Here is a 16,458-nt window from a genome sequence, read left to right as displayed (position 1 = left end):
TATTACACCAAATGCCAAGCCATCATATCCCACTATCTCTTTAATGGGCTAATTACCAAATAAGGACTTCCACTTTAATGTTCTATAGCTATTTAATACCTTTAGCTTATAGAATATAATTTTTGCACTTTACGCGATTTAGTCCTTTTTGCTTAATTAACTATCGAAACGATAAATTTTTTTAACGAAACTTTAATACCATCTTATTGCCAAACTGTAAATATTTATAAAATATTTACAACTTGATTTATAGAAATAAGGTCCCGATACCTCATTTTCTAAACCCACTTGACCTTAAGGTCATACCACTTGAACTTAATAAATCGCTTATAAAACAAAAATCACAATATCAAAAACATTTTTAAAATCACAATTAACTCACAAATATAAAATATAATATTTACAAACCTACTCGTCAGATTTGGTGGCCCCAAAACCACTGTTCTGATTAACCCTAAAAACGGGCTGTTACAAAATGTCTGGGACATGCATCGGACATATTATGAGAGGCAGTGTAAGACCATGTCTGGGACATGGCATCGGTATTGAGACGAGTGCTAGATTAAGACATGTCTGGGACATGCATCAGCCTCGAGACGTAAGTCAGTGTAAGGCATGTCTGGGACATGCATCGACTATGAAATGTGTCAGTGTAAGACCTTGTCTGGGACACGGCATCAGCACAGATATACTAGAGCCTGTGTAAGACCATGTTTGGGATATGTCATCGGCACCTTACCTCATGTTTAAGGCTTAATGAATATCCGATAATGTTCCAAATGGTTCAACGGTGGAAGTATGATTTAAAGTGAACAAGGAAAGTATAACCGTGTTGTCAGTGGCACAGGTACTTATATGGTAGGTAAGAAATGTGAGCTCAATATATGCTATATGAGGTGTATTGAATATTGATGGGTAAGTTTGCTTATGCCACTTGTGTATTATGATACTTGTTGATGAATGTTAAAGTTGTGTTGTATATTTATTTATGTGCAACTTACTAAGCTTTATGCTTACTCCCTCTCCTTTTCTATTTTCTTTTAGTATCGTCTATCTAGCTCAAGGACCAACGAAAGTCAAAGATATCGATCACACTATCAATCGAAGCTTTCAGTATAGTTTGACTTATATTTTTGAATATGGCATGTATAGGGAATTAGACTTGTGTTTGTGTTATTACTAAATTGGCCAAATGTGTTGGTTTGGGATAAATCCCTCATTTTGTATTAAGCTTCAAATGATGGCTAAAATTCATTTTGATTTATATGTAAAGATGTTAATTTCATAGATGAGTATAATGCACAAATGGAATGTTGTCTATTGTGGCTGATTTGGTTGCATGAAATAGTCTTATCTTGGTTGTGGTTGTTATTATGTAGGTTGTGTAAGTAAGGGTGGCAAATAGGCTTGGTAAATAGCCTTATATTGTCCACACGAGTAGACACACGGGCGTGTGTCTAGCACATGGTCTGCCCCATGGGCGTGTGGTCCGGCCGTGTGTCCCCTGCACATGAAAATTTCAAGGCAGTATGCATGACAGTAAACACACGGGCAGAGACACGACCGTGTGTTTTAGCCGTGTGAAGGACATGGCCTAGCACGCAGGCATGTGTGTTTAGAATAAATTCCATACTAGTAGAGGACACGGACGTGTCCCTTTATGGCTTAGGCCGTGTGTGCCACACGGGCCATCAACACGACCATGTTGAAATGGCCACACGGGCGTGTTGCCCTTCTACACGGGGGTGTGCCATGTCTTAAAGATAAATTTTCTATAGATGGTTTAAGGGCCCAGGTTGATCCCGAATAGTTTCCAATGGTCGATTAGGGGCTCGTAGGCCCATAATAAGAAGTTTAAAGTAGAAATTGAAAAAGTTTTAAATTGGACCAAGTCTGGGTGACTTGTAAATGTTTGGATGCATGAGATCGAGTTAGGTAATACCTTGTATTCCGCTCTAGTGTGGGTTACGGGTATGGGGTGTTGCATTTACTGGTATCAGAGCTATGGTTTAGTCAATTCTAGGACTAACCTAGCAAGGGTATGGGTCTAGCTATACATGGCATAACTGTATATTGATTGTGTGATGAGTTCTGACGATTTTAAATTGTATTTTTATATCGTAAATGGATCTTGATAGAGCTACAATGGATTACGTAGAGAGTAACGCACTGGTTCCTCCTGAAGGAACCTCGTAATTTGAGAGTGAGCTCGTGACTCTGGGCCAAGACGGAGGGCTAAAGAAGCCTACCCCAAATGATGGATGCTTGGCATACGGAGTTCGTTCCTGCGAATCTGAACACTCCACCTCCCCCACCTCCTCCAATCCCTCAGTATGCCCCGGTAGCTCCGCAAGGTGCAGACATGATTAGGAGGGAGAAACCTCCAGTGGATAAAATTCAGAGACAAGGGGCCGAGGAATTTCGGGCTAGTATAGATGATGACCCAGAGAGGGCAGAGTTTTGGTTAGAGAATACCATTAGGGTATTTGATGAACTATCGTGCACACCTGAAGAGTACGTGAAGTGTACGGTGTCACTCCTACGGGATTCAGTTTATCAGTGGTGGAATACTCTCGTGTCTGTTGTACCGAGAGAGATGATCACTTGGGAATTCTTCCAGGGCAAATTCTGAAAAAAGTATATTACCTAAAGGTTCATAGATCACAAGAGGAAGAAATTTCTAGAGCTAAAGTAAGGCCGAATGTCGGTGATGGAATATGAACGTGAATTTGTGAGGCTCAACAAGAATGTGCGGGAGTACTTGTCTACAGAAGCCACTATGTGTAAGAGGTTCGAGGATAGTCTTAATGAAGACATCATAGTATTTGTTGGCATCCTATAACTAAGAGAATTTTTAGTGCTCGTTGAGAGAGCATGCAAGGTAGAAAAGCTGGTAAAAGAGAGGACGAAAACGGCTTTTGAGTCACGAGATTCAAAGAAGAGACAGATGGAGAAGTCACATCAGTCCTCCTCTAAGAGATCGAAAGAATTCACTACTTAATCAAATACTTCAGTGGGGTTTTCAAATAGAAACAAGAACCGGTAGAACACAACTTCTAGAGCCCAGACCACTTCTGTCGTAAGCGTCGGTAGTGCTCGGCCAAATAGGCCAAAATGTTCACAATATGGTAGGCGTCACTTTGGTGAATACCGTGGGGAATGAAAGGCACTGTTTTAAGTTTAGATCATTAGAACATTTCATTCGAGATTGTCCTGAAATAGAAGAGAGAGAGAGAAAGCAAGAAGCGAAGGCAAGTAGTGCTCCATTGAGGGGTAGACCATAAAAGAACTCTAGAAGTAGGGCTACTAGCAGAGGTGCGCTAAGAGATACTATAGTGAGATCTGAGGGCAGAACGCCTGCAAGGACTTACGCTATTCGTGCCCGTGAAGAGGCATAGTCTCCCGATGTGATCACGAGTACCTTTTCTATTCATGATATATTTATCGTTGCTTTAATTGATCCAGGGTCTACCCACTCTTATATTTGTATGGAATTGGTACCTCGTATGAACATGATAGTAGAGTCCACTGAATTTGTGAAAAAAGTGTCCAACCCTTTGGGTAGATATGTGCTAGTAGACCAAGTGTGTAGAAATTGTCCTTTGACAATTAGGGGTCATTGTTTTCCGACCAACTTGATGTTGTTGCTGTTTAATGAATTTGATGTAATCCTTGGGATGGATTGGTTGACTTTTCATAGTGTTGTAGTAGACTGGGAGAAAAGTTATTGATTTGAAATGTGAAGATGGAAATGTTCTTAGGGTTGGGCCAGATGAATCGAATAATTTGCCTGTTATAGTCATGTCTTTGACCACTGAGAAATATTTGAAAAACGGATATGAGGCTTACCTAGATTTTCTGCTAAATACTTAAGTGTCTGAGTTGAAGATTGAATCGGTACCAGTGGTTTGTGAGTTTACAGATGTGTTTCCGGAAGAATTACCCGGATTACCTCCAGTGGGGGAAGTTGAGTTTGGAATCGAGTTGGTCCCCGATATGGCACCCATCTCAATTTCTCCATATAGAATAGCTCCTATGGAGTTAAAGGAGTTAAAATTTCAACTACAAGAGTTAACTGACAAGGGCTTTGGGAGACCGAGCTTTTCTTCGTGGGGTGCTTCGATACTCTTTATGAAAAAGAAAGATGGGTCGATGAGGTTATGTATCGACTATAGACAACTCAATAAGGTAACAGTGAAGAATAAGTATCCTTTTCCAAGGATCGATGACCTGTTTGATCAGTTAAAGGGAGCCTCTATAGTTTCCAAGATTGACCTAAGGTCAGGATACTATCAGTTAAGGGTAAAAGAGTAAGATGTACCAAAGACTGCGTTTCGAACAAGATACAGCCATTATGAATTCCTTGTCATGCCCTTTGGTTTGACTAATGCTCTGACTATATTTATGGATTTGATAAACCATATTTTTCGACCGTATTTGGATAAGTTCGTAGTGGTCTTTATTGATGACATACGAATTTTCTCGCATGATAAGAATGAATAGTCGAAGCATTTAAGAACTATGTTATAGATCTTGAGAGACAACAAATTGTATGCCAAGTTCAGTAAGAGTGAATTCTGGCGTAAGGAGGTCGGATTTCATGGACACATTGTGTCTGGTGACGGGATTAGAGTTAAACCAAGCAAAATCTCGGCTATTGTTGAATGGAAACCGTCGAAGAGTGTGACAGAGGTCCGAAGCTTTTTGGGCTTGGTCGGTTACTATAGGCAGTTTGTAAATAGATTCTCTATGATAGCTACCCCGATGACAAGACTGCTATAAAAAGATGTCAAGTTCAAATGGACAGAAAAGTGCCAACAGAGTTTCGAGCAATTAAAGGCTTTGTTGACTGAATCCCCAGTATTAGTGCAGCTGGAGTCTGGTAAAGAATTTGTGATACATAGCGACATCTCCTTGAATGGTTTAGGGTGCATACTTATGCAAGAAGGTAAGGTCATAGCTTACGCTTCGAGACAGTTAAAGCCACATGAGAAAAATTACCCAACACATGATCTAGAGTTGGCTGCCACTGTGTTCGCACTGAAAATTTGGAGATACCAATTGTATGGAGAAAAATGCCGAGTATTCACCGATCACAAGAGTCTTAAGTACTTGATGACTCAAAAGGAGTTAAATTTATGGCAACGATGATGGTTAGAGCTAGTGAAGGATTATGAGTTGATTATTGACTACCATCCTGGAAAGAGGAATGTAGTCACCGATGCTTTGAGTCGAAAGTCATTGTTTGCCTTGAGAGCTATGAATACTCAGTTGTCTATGTTTAGCGATGGTTCAGTCCTAGCAAAATTGAGAGCTAGACTGGCATTTCTACAAGAGATCCGTGAAGCTCAGAAAGGTGATAAGGAGTTGCAAGCTAAGATGGCTCAATGTGAGATGGAAAATAAATCTGAGTTTCATGTTGGTGTTGATAGGTGTTTGATGTTCAAAGATAGAGCTTGTGTACCCAAGAACAATGAATTGATCTGGAAGATTTTAGATGAGGCATATAGAGGTTGTTTGTCCATCCACCTGTGTAACGCCCCAAATTTCTGGGCCTAGAAGTATCAGGCATTGTGCGTGGGAGCCGTTAGGAGACTGCACATAAAAGTTTATGTGTGGAAGAAATATCACAATTGATTGTCTACTGTAGTGGTTAAGTGATTAGGAGTGTTTGGGAGTGTTGGAGCAGTCTTGGGCTCAAACCTGGGCTTTAGCAAAAATTTATGTTTTTCTCTTAAAGGAGCATTGATGTTAGTGGGTAGGCTTTAAGAATATTTTTGATGAATTTATATCACAAGGAGCAATGTGGTCTAGTGGAAGTGGCATTACAAGTGAGCTAGTGGTCTGAGGTTCGAATCCCCGCTTGTGTAAACAGAGATTATTTTTACTGCTGGCCACGGAAGGAGGTGGAGTTGGATTGAGACTCTGTGGATGACTTACTCATGAGTGTTTCAAGGAAATTTGAATTGAAGGTTAAGTGATTTAGGGGAGTGTTTCAAGGGAAGAAGATTTGGATGAAGGAGTTTATTTGTGGTTCAAACACATTGGTGGCTTAATTCAAGGAGAAAATCAGGGAATTTGAAATGGGAAGGGTTGGTTGCTGAAATGTGAACTCCCCATTGTGCAAATTCGGTCATAGGACCTTTTTTCCCAGAGTGCCGAATTCTTTTGTGCCATTTCGGGTTTTCTTTGTTTTCAGTTTTTTTCCTCTTTTCTTTGTATTGCCGTGCATAGTCTGGACTTTTCCTCTTTGCCATTTTAGTATAGAATTGAAAGGCCGAATATAGGAGTTGTTCTTACGTATTTGTAGCTATTCTTTTCTTTCATTTCTGAACCGAACTTCTCCACCCTCTCCCTCTCTCATTTGTTTTGCGTGACCAAATAGCTTTTGGTCTCTTCTCCTCTTTTCTTCCTTCTCTCAATTGCGTTTTCCTTCTTTGTGGTTTAGCAGAATAGCACTTGTTTCCTCTCCCTCGCCACTCATTCAGTTTTTCTTGGCTAGCCGATTGTCTTTCTGTTGAGAGCCGAATCCCTCTACACTTGAGTAAGGTAATTGATTTTGTTTGGGTTCACAGCTACTCTTCTCCCTCTTTCTCTCTTTGTCGATATAATTTTCCTCTTAACACTATCTTTATCCACCATTTTCGATTGGAGTGTGACTGTTTTTCATAGGACTCAAATCCTAGACTGTACCTTAGGAGGCCAGATACTCCTAAGTAGTGGTAATTTGTTCTTTTGTTTCTAAATTTTGTCTTCACGGTCTTAGTTAACAAGGTGGTAATGCTATACAGATTTTGTCAAGTTTTGGAAGGTGGCTTTGATCGATGGTTAAAGAGAGGAATCGATTGCTATTCAAGGTAGGCAGTCAGCATCATTTTGGAATCAGGTGCTATGTATTGGGGTTAATTTTAATGATTAAAGGACTAACGTGGGGTTATGATTGAATCTAGGTTTAGCGTCGTGGGATTTGCTCACTTATCACAAACAGGTGTGTATCCGCACTCTGCAAGCAATAATAGGCGTAAAGGCTATAAATATGTGTGTAACCATATGCCTTGTTTTGATAAACGGTTGAAAAGCTGAAAATGTGTGTGTTGTTTACTCTGCTATGACTGTAGATTGGAAAAAAGCCGAAAAGCCAAAAATATGGCGTATGATGCCATACGAGCATGCGGTCGCTCGTGTGGTGAACCAAGCTCACAGAAGGTGGGCATACGATGAGAAAGGCCACCATGAGTGAATTCGTGGGCTTAGGCTGTAGTGGGCCACTTGGGCCATGAAATGGGCCAAATAGGCCTAATAGGCCCGTGGGCTCGCTAGTATCAAATCAACTGCTAGGTGGAATACGGTTGGGCTTGTCATATGCCGTACATGGCATAGGTCGTTCTGGGCCATGTTGGGCCGGACTGGGTCGTCTGGGCCCAATGGGCTTGTTGGCCCACACAGATAAAATGTATGTTATGTGGTAAGTTTTGGACTGGGCTACGTCGTTCATACATCCGTGAATAGTTATGGGTTAAATGGGCCGTATGGGCCCATTGGGCCTGTGGGCTTGTGTGGGTAAATTTCGCTGTTAAGCGGGAAGTAGATAGACTTGTCATGCCGCACACATGACTTAGGTTATTTTGGGCCTCGATGGGCCAAAATGGGCCGTGTTGGCCCAATGGGCTCGTGGGCCCACACGAATAAAATCTTCGGTAAGTGATTATTAATGAACTGGGCTATGGTGTATACATAACCGTATCTAAATTTGGGCTAAATGGGCCACACGAGCGTGTGGGCCAACTTGGGCCGAGTAATAGGCCTTAGGCCCACTTGCACCGTTATGTCTGTTTAGGTTACTTAGATCGCTAGAGGCGACAATAGACCCTCGGTTTGTAAAATTACCAAAATACCCTTGTAGTGTAAAATTACCGAAATACCACTATAGGGTAAAATAACTATTTTGCCTTTGTGGGTAAATGATCGACTTAGACTATGAATTTGACCGATTTGATTGTTATCGTATGACTGTGTTTTAACTAACTTGACGGTGGTTGTATGACTGATATTCTTTTAATATATGTTTAAATGATTGTTACTGAGCATGGCCATTTGGCATACATGTGTGATGATTGAGCATGACATACACGACATATTGTATGGGGTTGGGATATTGATACAGAGGAAGTTCTGATAGGATTGCACGGATCGCACGAGACGACTGTAGACTGATGGATGGCCTAGTGCCGCTTAATCTGATTATGGCTCTATGCCAACCTAAAAATGGCTCTGTGCCATCTTGACTATGGCTTTGTGCCAAACGTATTTACCCATGGCTATGTGTCTAACATACTTATTGATAACTCTATGTCGATCATATTTACCCAAGGCTGTGTGCCAGTTATATTACCATCACTGATGTCTATGTGCCAAACATAATACAGTTACCGATGGGTTTGTGCCAATTATAATAATGCTACTAAAGGCTTAGAGCTGCATATATACTAGCAACTTTGTTGCGATTCCGGTTAGTGCCGCAACCGGTGCTAACATTGGTGTATGGCTGGGTGGGTCGATTTTATCCCCACATAAGTGTCGGGTTGATACGGGTGGTATGTTGGCTAGATCTTGTTGGGATGCATCCTCATACTGCTGCATATCTGTTTATGAGATCTGTCACTGTATTGGGTTTAGGCCCACTTGTTCTGTTATTGGTTTGGGCTAGGCCCAATTGATTCTGTTATGGGGGCTGTGACCCAAATGATATTGTAATGGGTTTTGGCCCACGTATGTTCTGAACTGGACTGTATCGTTACTATTAAAGGGCTCTAGCCCAAACTGTTTCTGTTTTTGTTTTGGTTCACTGACTATTACTCTAGTAAGGGTATTACACACTGAGTTTTCATAAACTCAACCCGTTTATTAACTGTGCAGGCAGTCCTTAGCATTAGGAGGTCGGTGCTACGAGGGACTCAGAGATGGCCACACGACTGCCTTTGGACTTTATTTATGTTTTAGATTCAGTTTTGGGTTTTCAACTTTTGTAATAAGGCCTCTTAAAGTTTCTGGATTTTAACTATGGGTTTAATTTACTTCGATTTATAACTGTTTTTAAACAACACTACGTTTCCGTAACATTCTCAGAACGGTTTCGTAACTTAGTTTTTAACATCATGTTTTCATAAATCAGTTAGTTTTTTTAGCTTCCGCAACTTAAAAGAAATTTTGGGAATAAAATTAATAACTTTTCAATGTAACACTTTATAAAATAAACTAACGTAACTAGGATTTTATTCAAGTTTTCAAATAAGAAGGGTTTTTAATGAAAACATGGTTTTCGAAAAACACTTCAATGTGACACGTCAGATTCGGGCCTAACTTTTAGGCCGGGTTTGGGGTGTTATAACCTGGGTAGCGTGAAAATGTATAATGACCTAAGGAAAATGTATTGGTGGTCGGGAATGAAAAAAGACATTTTAGAGTTTGTTTCCAAGTGTTTTGTGTGTCAGCAAGTGAAGGGTGAACACCAAGTACCTTTGGGTCTACTTCAGCCTATAATAGTCCTAGAGTGGAAGTAGGATAAGATGACTATGGATTTCGTGATGGGTTTACCAGTAACCTCGAAGAAAAAGGATGCTGTTTGGGTTGTTGTGGATAGGCTAACAAAATCAACACATTTTATACTACTGCGTACTGATTACCCTCTCGAGAAACTGGCCGACTTGTATGTTTCTAAAATTGTGAGACTACATGGAGTGCCTTTGTCGATCATTTCAGATAGAAACCCGAGATTTACCTTGAGGTTTTGGAAAAAGCTACAAGAGGCATTGGGGATAAAGTTGAGTTTTAGCACAGCATATCACCCGCAAACCGACGGCCAGTCAGAAAGAGTGATTCAGATTTTAGAAGACATGTTGTGGTGTTGTGTTCTTGAATTTCAAGGTAGTTGGGAAAAGTATTTGACATTGGTTGAATTCGCCTACAACAATAACTATCAGTCAAGTTTGAAGGTGGTGGCTTATGAGGCTTTATATGGACGAAAGTGTCAAACGCCCTTATATTGGTCCGAACTCAGAGAGAGTCAGATTCATGGGGTCGATTTAGTCAAGGAGACTGAAGAGAAAGTTAAAGTGATTCGTGACTGCTCGAAGACCGCCTTGGATAGACAAAAATCCTATACGAATTTGAAACGAAAGGAAATTGAGTTTCGAGTCGGTGATATGGTATTTTTGAAAGTATCCCTGTGGAGGAAAGTCCTTAGATTCGGTAGAAGAGGCAAGTTGAGTCCTCGTTTGATATGACCTTATGAGATTATCGGGAGAGTAGGGTCGGCTGCCTATCGATTGGCTTTTCCACCAGAATTGGAAAAGATTCACGATGTGTTTCATGTGTCCATGTTGCATTGATATAGATCAGACCCTTCGTATGCGATTGCACCAACAGAGGTTGAGATTTATCCGGACATGACTTATGGCGAAGAGCCGGTCAAGATTTTGGCTCGGGAAGTCAAACAGTTGAGGAATAAGAATATAACACTCGTGAAAGTGTTGTGGCATAGACATGGAGTCGAGGAAGCCACATGGGAACCTGAGGAGACTATGAGAGACCGGTACCCAAACTTATTCACCGGTAAGATTTTCGGGGACGAAAATCCCTAAGGGGGAGAAATGTAACAACCCGATTTAGGGTCTAGTCAGAATAGTGGTCTTGAGACCACAAATTCAAAGTTAGAGAAAATTTTTAATTATTATTTTGATATTATAGCATGTTTTTAAGAGTGCATGAAAAATTTGGTGAAGTAATTTTAGCGTTTGTGAGCTTAATTGCATAAAAGGACTAAATCGCATAAAGTGCAAAAGTCCTAATTTGATAGCTAAAGGTGTTAAGTAGCTAGAGAATTAATATTAGGGGTCATTAAAGGGAAATTAGACCCTATTTTGATAGCTTGGCCGGCCATGGAGATAAAAATGTTGAAAAATCAATATTAGGTAATTTTGATGACATAAGGTGTATTATAATCATACCTAATCCCAGTTATCATCTTTTTCTTTCATTATTTATTCATTTCCACCAATTTTTCAGCCATTATTAAGGGTTTTGAGCTTCAAAAATTTCAGCACCTTATTACTCTCACAAGTAAGTGATTTTCATACCTTTGTTGATGATTTTTGCATTTTTTTAGACCTTTGAAGCATAAGTTTTCAAATGAGGGTACTATTTTGCAAATGATTAAGAGTTTAGGGTTTTTCCATGAAAGGATTTGTAATGTTTGCTGAGTTTTTATGGAAGAAAATGAGTCTTGGGTGTCTTATAAACAACTTTTGTGAAAGGATTTTTCATGAAAACACCTAAAAGGACCATTTTGTATAAGTTGTAAAATAGATGTTAAATATGTGAAATGGTGGGAATTTGGAGTTGCTATAAGAGTAAAAACGGTTTGGTTAGGCTTGAGATATGAAGAAATTTGATAAAAATTGATTTTCGGGCTTAGGGGTAAAATGGTCATTTTACAAAAGTTTAGGGGCAAATTGGTTAGTTTGCCCAATTATGAATTGTAGAGTGCTTAGATCGATAAAGTGACTAAATAAGTGCATTTTGTTATTATATATCAAGAAATACCGAATCCGAACCTAGACCGGGGGAAAGCCAAACAAATCGACTAAACCGACTAGTCGCCACATTCTGTAATCCGAGGTAAGTTGTATGTAAATAGTACAACTAAAATATTAATGTATGTGTTGAATTGTACTTGAATTTAATGTAGCATGAATCACTTGATTGTGGAATTGAAAAAGCAAGATGATAATAGAGATAGTAGAGTTCTGGTTTGAACATAGGAAATAAATCAGATTCCATGCCATTACGTTTGGGTCACTTGTGTGAGCTACTGTAAGACATGTCTGGGACATGCATCGGCCACATTATGAGAGCCAGTGTAAGACAATGTCTGGGACATGGCATCGGCATTGAGACGAGTGCTAGAGTAAGACATGTCTGGGACATGCATCAGCCTCGAGACGTAAGTCAGTGTAAGACATGTCTGGGACATGCATCGGCTACGAGATGTGTTAGTGTAAAACCATGTCTGGGACATGGCATCAGCACAAACATGCTAGAGCTTGTGTAAGACCATGTCTGGGATATGGCATCGGCACCTTACCCCATGTTTTAGGCTTAATAAATATCAGTTAATGTTCCAAATGGTTCAACGGTGAAAGTATGATTTCAAGTTAACAAGGAAAGTATAACTGTGTTGTGAGTGGCACATGTACTTATATGGTAGGTAAGAAATGTGAGCTCAATATATACTATATGAGGTGTATTGAATATTGATGAGTAAGTTTGCTTATGCCACTTGTGTATTGCAATACTTGTTGATGAATGTTAAAGTTATGTTGTATTATGTGCAACTTACTAAGCTTTATGCTTACTCCCTTTCCTTTTCTATTTTCTTTTAGTGCCGTCTATCTAGCTCAAGGACCAACGAAAGTCAGAGAAATCGATCAGACTATCAATAAAGCTTTCGGTATAGTTTGATTAATATTTTTGAATATGGCATGTATAGGGAATCAGACTTGTGTTTGTGTTATTACTAAATTGGCCAAATGTGTTGGTTTTGGATAAATCCCTTATTTTGTATTAAGCCTCAAATGATGGCTAAAATTCATTTTGATTTATATGTAAAGATGTTAATTTCATAGATGAGTATAATGCACAAATGGAATGTTGTCTATTGTGGCTGATTTGGTTGCATGAAATAGTCTTATCTTGGTTGTGGTTGCTACGGGTAGACACACGAGCATGTGTCTAGGCCGTGTGTGACATACGGTCTGCCCTTTGGGCGTGTGGTCCAACAGTGTGTCCTCTGCACGTGAAAATTTCAAATTAGTATGCATGATAGTAAACACACGGGTAGAGACATGGCCGTGTGTCTCAGCCGTGTGAGGGACATGGCCTAGCACACGGGCGTGTGCACTGGCCGTGTGTCATTTTGGGGATGCTGACGTCAGAAACAGAATGTCCATGTTTTTGCACACGGGCTAGGACATGGGCGTGTCATGACCGTGTCAAGGACATGAGCTAGGCACATGGGCGTGTGCCAGGCCATCTGAAAACCCCTGTAGGTGTGCATTTAGAATAAATTCCACAAGAGTAGAGGACACGGACGTGTCCCTATATTGCTTAGGCCGTGTGAGCCATACGGGCCATCATCATGACCATGTTGAAATGGCCACACGGGCGTGTTGCCCTTCTACACAGGCGTGTGCCATGTCTTAAAGATAAATTTTCTATAGATGGTTTAAGGGCCCAGGTTGATCCCGAATAGTTTCTAATGGTCGATTAAGGGCTCGTAGGCCTATAACAATAAATTTAAAGTAGAAATTGAAAAAGTTTTAAATTGGAACGAGTTTGGGTGACTTGTAAACGTTTGGGTGCATGAGATCGAGTTAGGTAATGCCTCGTATTCTGCTCCAGCGTGGGTTACGGGTATAGGGTGTTACAAGTGATGCAGGTCAAGTGCCTTACCTTCTAAGTTCAACATGACCATCTTGACTTTGGCATGATCCACCGCTTTCTTAGCCTAAAACAATTGTTCAATTTTGGACCACCACCCCCAAAAATCTTCCCCATCAAATTGAGGACAACCCTATTGAATATGATGGCTTGCAAGCTCTATTGATGTGGTTTGAGAATGAAGACTCAAATTCCCCAAATTAGTAACACGGGACATAATCGAACTCTTCTTATGTGGGAAATCAGGAGGTGGTGTCTCCAAGATTCCTTTACCTCGTGCTGATGATCCACCACCATTTTAGTCTGGAACTTGATTCAAATATTGATCAAAGAAGGAGTGAAGTTCAGATCGAAGCTCACATTTGAACTCATCACAAAAATCTTTGAGGCGAGAGTCGAGTTTGGCATTCAACTGAGTGAACTCTTTCCTAAACTGAGACAAGTCCTACTGCAGCAACCCCATTTCCTTTTGTTGACGTGTGGTAACTCCATCGATGGCCATGAGGATCTGTTGGCTCTGATACCTTTGATACAATCGAATATTCAAGTAGAAAAAGTGTAGAGAAAGAGAGAAAGAAAAAAGTCTAGAGAAGAAGGATGAGGAAGACTAATGAACAATGTATTTTTCATAACCACCTACTCCTCATGTTGATAGGTGTAAATAAAAACAAAAAACAATTTACAAATGACAGGCTGTCATTGTCAGTAATATCTGGCCAATACGCACCATTTTAACTAATATCATGACTACCAAAACACATCGTTTTGTTCTAATGACAATTAAACCAAAGATAAATAGAAATTTAACAAAAATTGAAAAATATGACTGTTATCCATCTTCATTCCATATCACATTTATCATTGCATCAATTAAAGAAATAATCAAATTAAAGTTTGAAAATTTAATTACAGAATCAAAAGTCGAAAATTTAATTAAACATTTTTTCTATCAAGTTAAATTGTTTAATAATAATTTAAAAACTAATATGTTAGTTTCAAAAATGATATTCACAAGTAGAAAATGAGCAATGCTGAAGAAGTGCTACGAGTAATGCCAACTACTCTAGGCACGGGTGAAAAACAAAGTAGAAAAGTAATGAATACAAGATGTGTTTACGTAGTTCAGTTTCCCTACGTCTATCATGCATTGCCTAGAGAGATAATTTACTGTCTTAACACCTTCTATAATGAGTGATTACAAGCACTAACACTCACCAAATTAGCAACCTCACTTTTGCAACTAAGATTTAGATTGTTCTCCTCTAAGTTTTCCCCTTGAAAGCTTAGGATAAAAACCAAGTGACTCACTTGATTACTTATAAAATGCACTTTGAAAAATAATTTCTAAATAATAGAATAAGGCTTGTTAAGATAAAGATAAATTACAATCAATCCTTCCATCAAAATTGCAAGATTATTCACATGAATAATGTCTTCAATATAACTAGGCTAATCAATATAACTAGGCTAAGTCTTCAAATCTTCAGGATATGTTACCAAGTTTCACTCGATTTGATCTGCTCCTATCAAACTTGGGAAGTTGATTGCCTTGATCTAGATCGAAACTAATTTTCAAGATATGTTGTTAAGTGTAGTTTAAATATCAAAGATGAGTTAGCAGTTGTTCAAGGTAATAGCTAAAATTAAAGCCCAAAAAATTTGTTTCCAAAATTTGTCAACTTAAACATAATAAATTTTCTAAGCGGACATTATTACAAAAATTCCCACTACTAAAAAACTCCCTCAATATAATGCTAATTTTTTTAAAAATTTTATCATATAAAATTATTTAATTGTGACATTACTTTGTTAGTTTTTCTAAAAGTTTTATTAAAAATTTTATATAACTAAAATAAAAAATTATAAATGATAATTTAATTTTAAATTAAAAACAATTTAAAATATAATATATGTTGTACATCATAACTAAAAATATATTTTGAAAAAAAACGTTTCAAATATAAATATTCTAAATTACATTTTAGAGCACTTTTGTAAAGTTATATATATTAAGAAATTATTAAAATTAAACATTATTTTTGAAATAATATAAAATATTTTCAATAAATAAAATATTTTTGTGATTAAATCAAAACACAATTGTTTTATTTAACAATAAAATCGTAATAAATAATATTTAATTAAAATTGCACAATTTACCAAATCATTTACTAAATTATTAAAAACCATAGAAATAAAAATATTTTTAATAATTAAAATAAATCAAAAACTAATTTTTAAATTTTATAAGACATTATAATAGTCCATGTATATATAAAAACTTTAAAATTAACAAATTAAATTAAAATATTATTAAATAAATAATAATATTTTAATATTTATATCTATTCGATTGAGCCTTAGTATTTTCGTTGGCATCGTTGCTATTAAAACAACTCGGAAGATGTGGGTTTGAGCCATATTTTCTCTTAATTTAAGGGTTTAAAAAGTTTATGGATAGAAGTAGATAGCGTATAAAAATAAATATTTATATAAAGAAATAATTTTTATGAGTGCATATATATAAACATTTTCAATTATAAGTGTTTCTAGAATATTTTTACTAAGAAAATTATATTTTGTAAAACAATATTTATAAACAAACATATATTTTAAAACATTTTAAGAGACCATTTACTATATTAATTATATAATATATTAGCATAAATAATTATGTTTTAATAAAATTAAATGAAATTTTTTTAAAAGAATAGATTCTTAAAACAAAATTTAAAATTAAATTATTTTTATAAAATAAAGAGAGATAGAGAGAGTAAAGAACAAAGAAAATATGAGAAGCAATAGAGAATGTATTTTATTGATCAATGAGATGATTACAATACTTCTTCAAAGTCTTTATTTACAGGCATAAGAAGTATAAATGAAGTAGAGATATAATTCTAATAACTATTAGAATTTAAAGTACATCAAAACTTATCTTGATCTTGATTGACATCCACT

This window comes from Gossypium arboreum, chromosome 4 (genome assembly GCF_025698485.1).
Source record: "Gossypium arboreum isolate Shixiya-1 chromosome 4, ASM2569848v2, whole genome shotgun sequence".
Taxonomy (NCBI): domain Eukaryota; kingdom Viridiplantae; phylum Streptophyta; class Magnoliopsida; order Malvales; family Malvaceae; genus Gossypium; species Gossypium arboreum.
Note: the sequence above shows the minus strand (reverse complement) of the source record.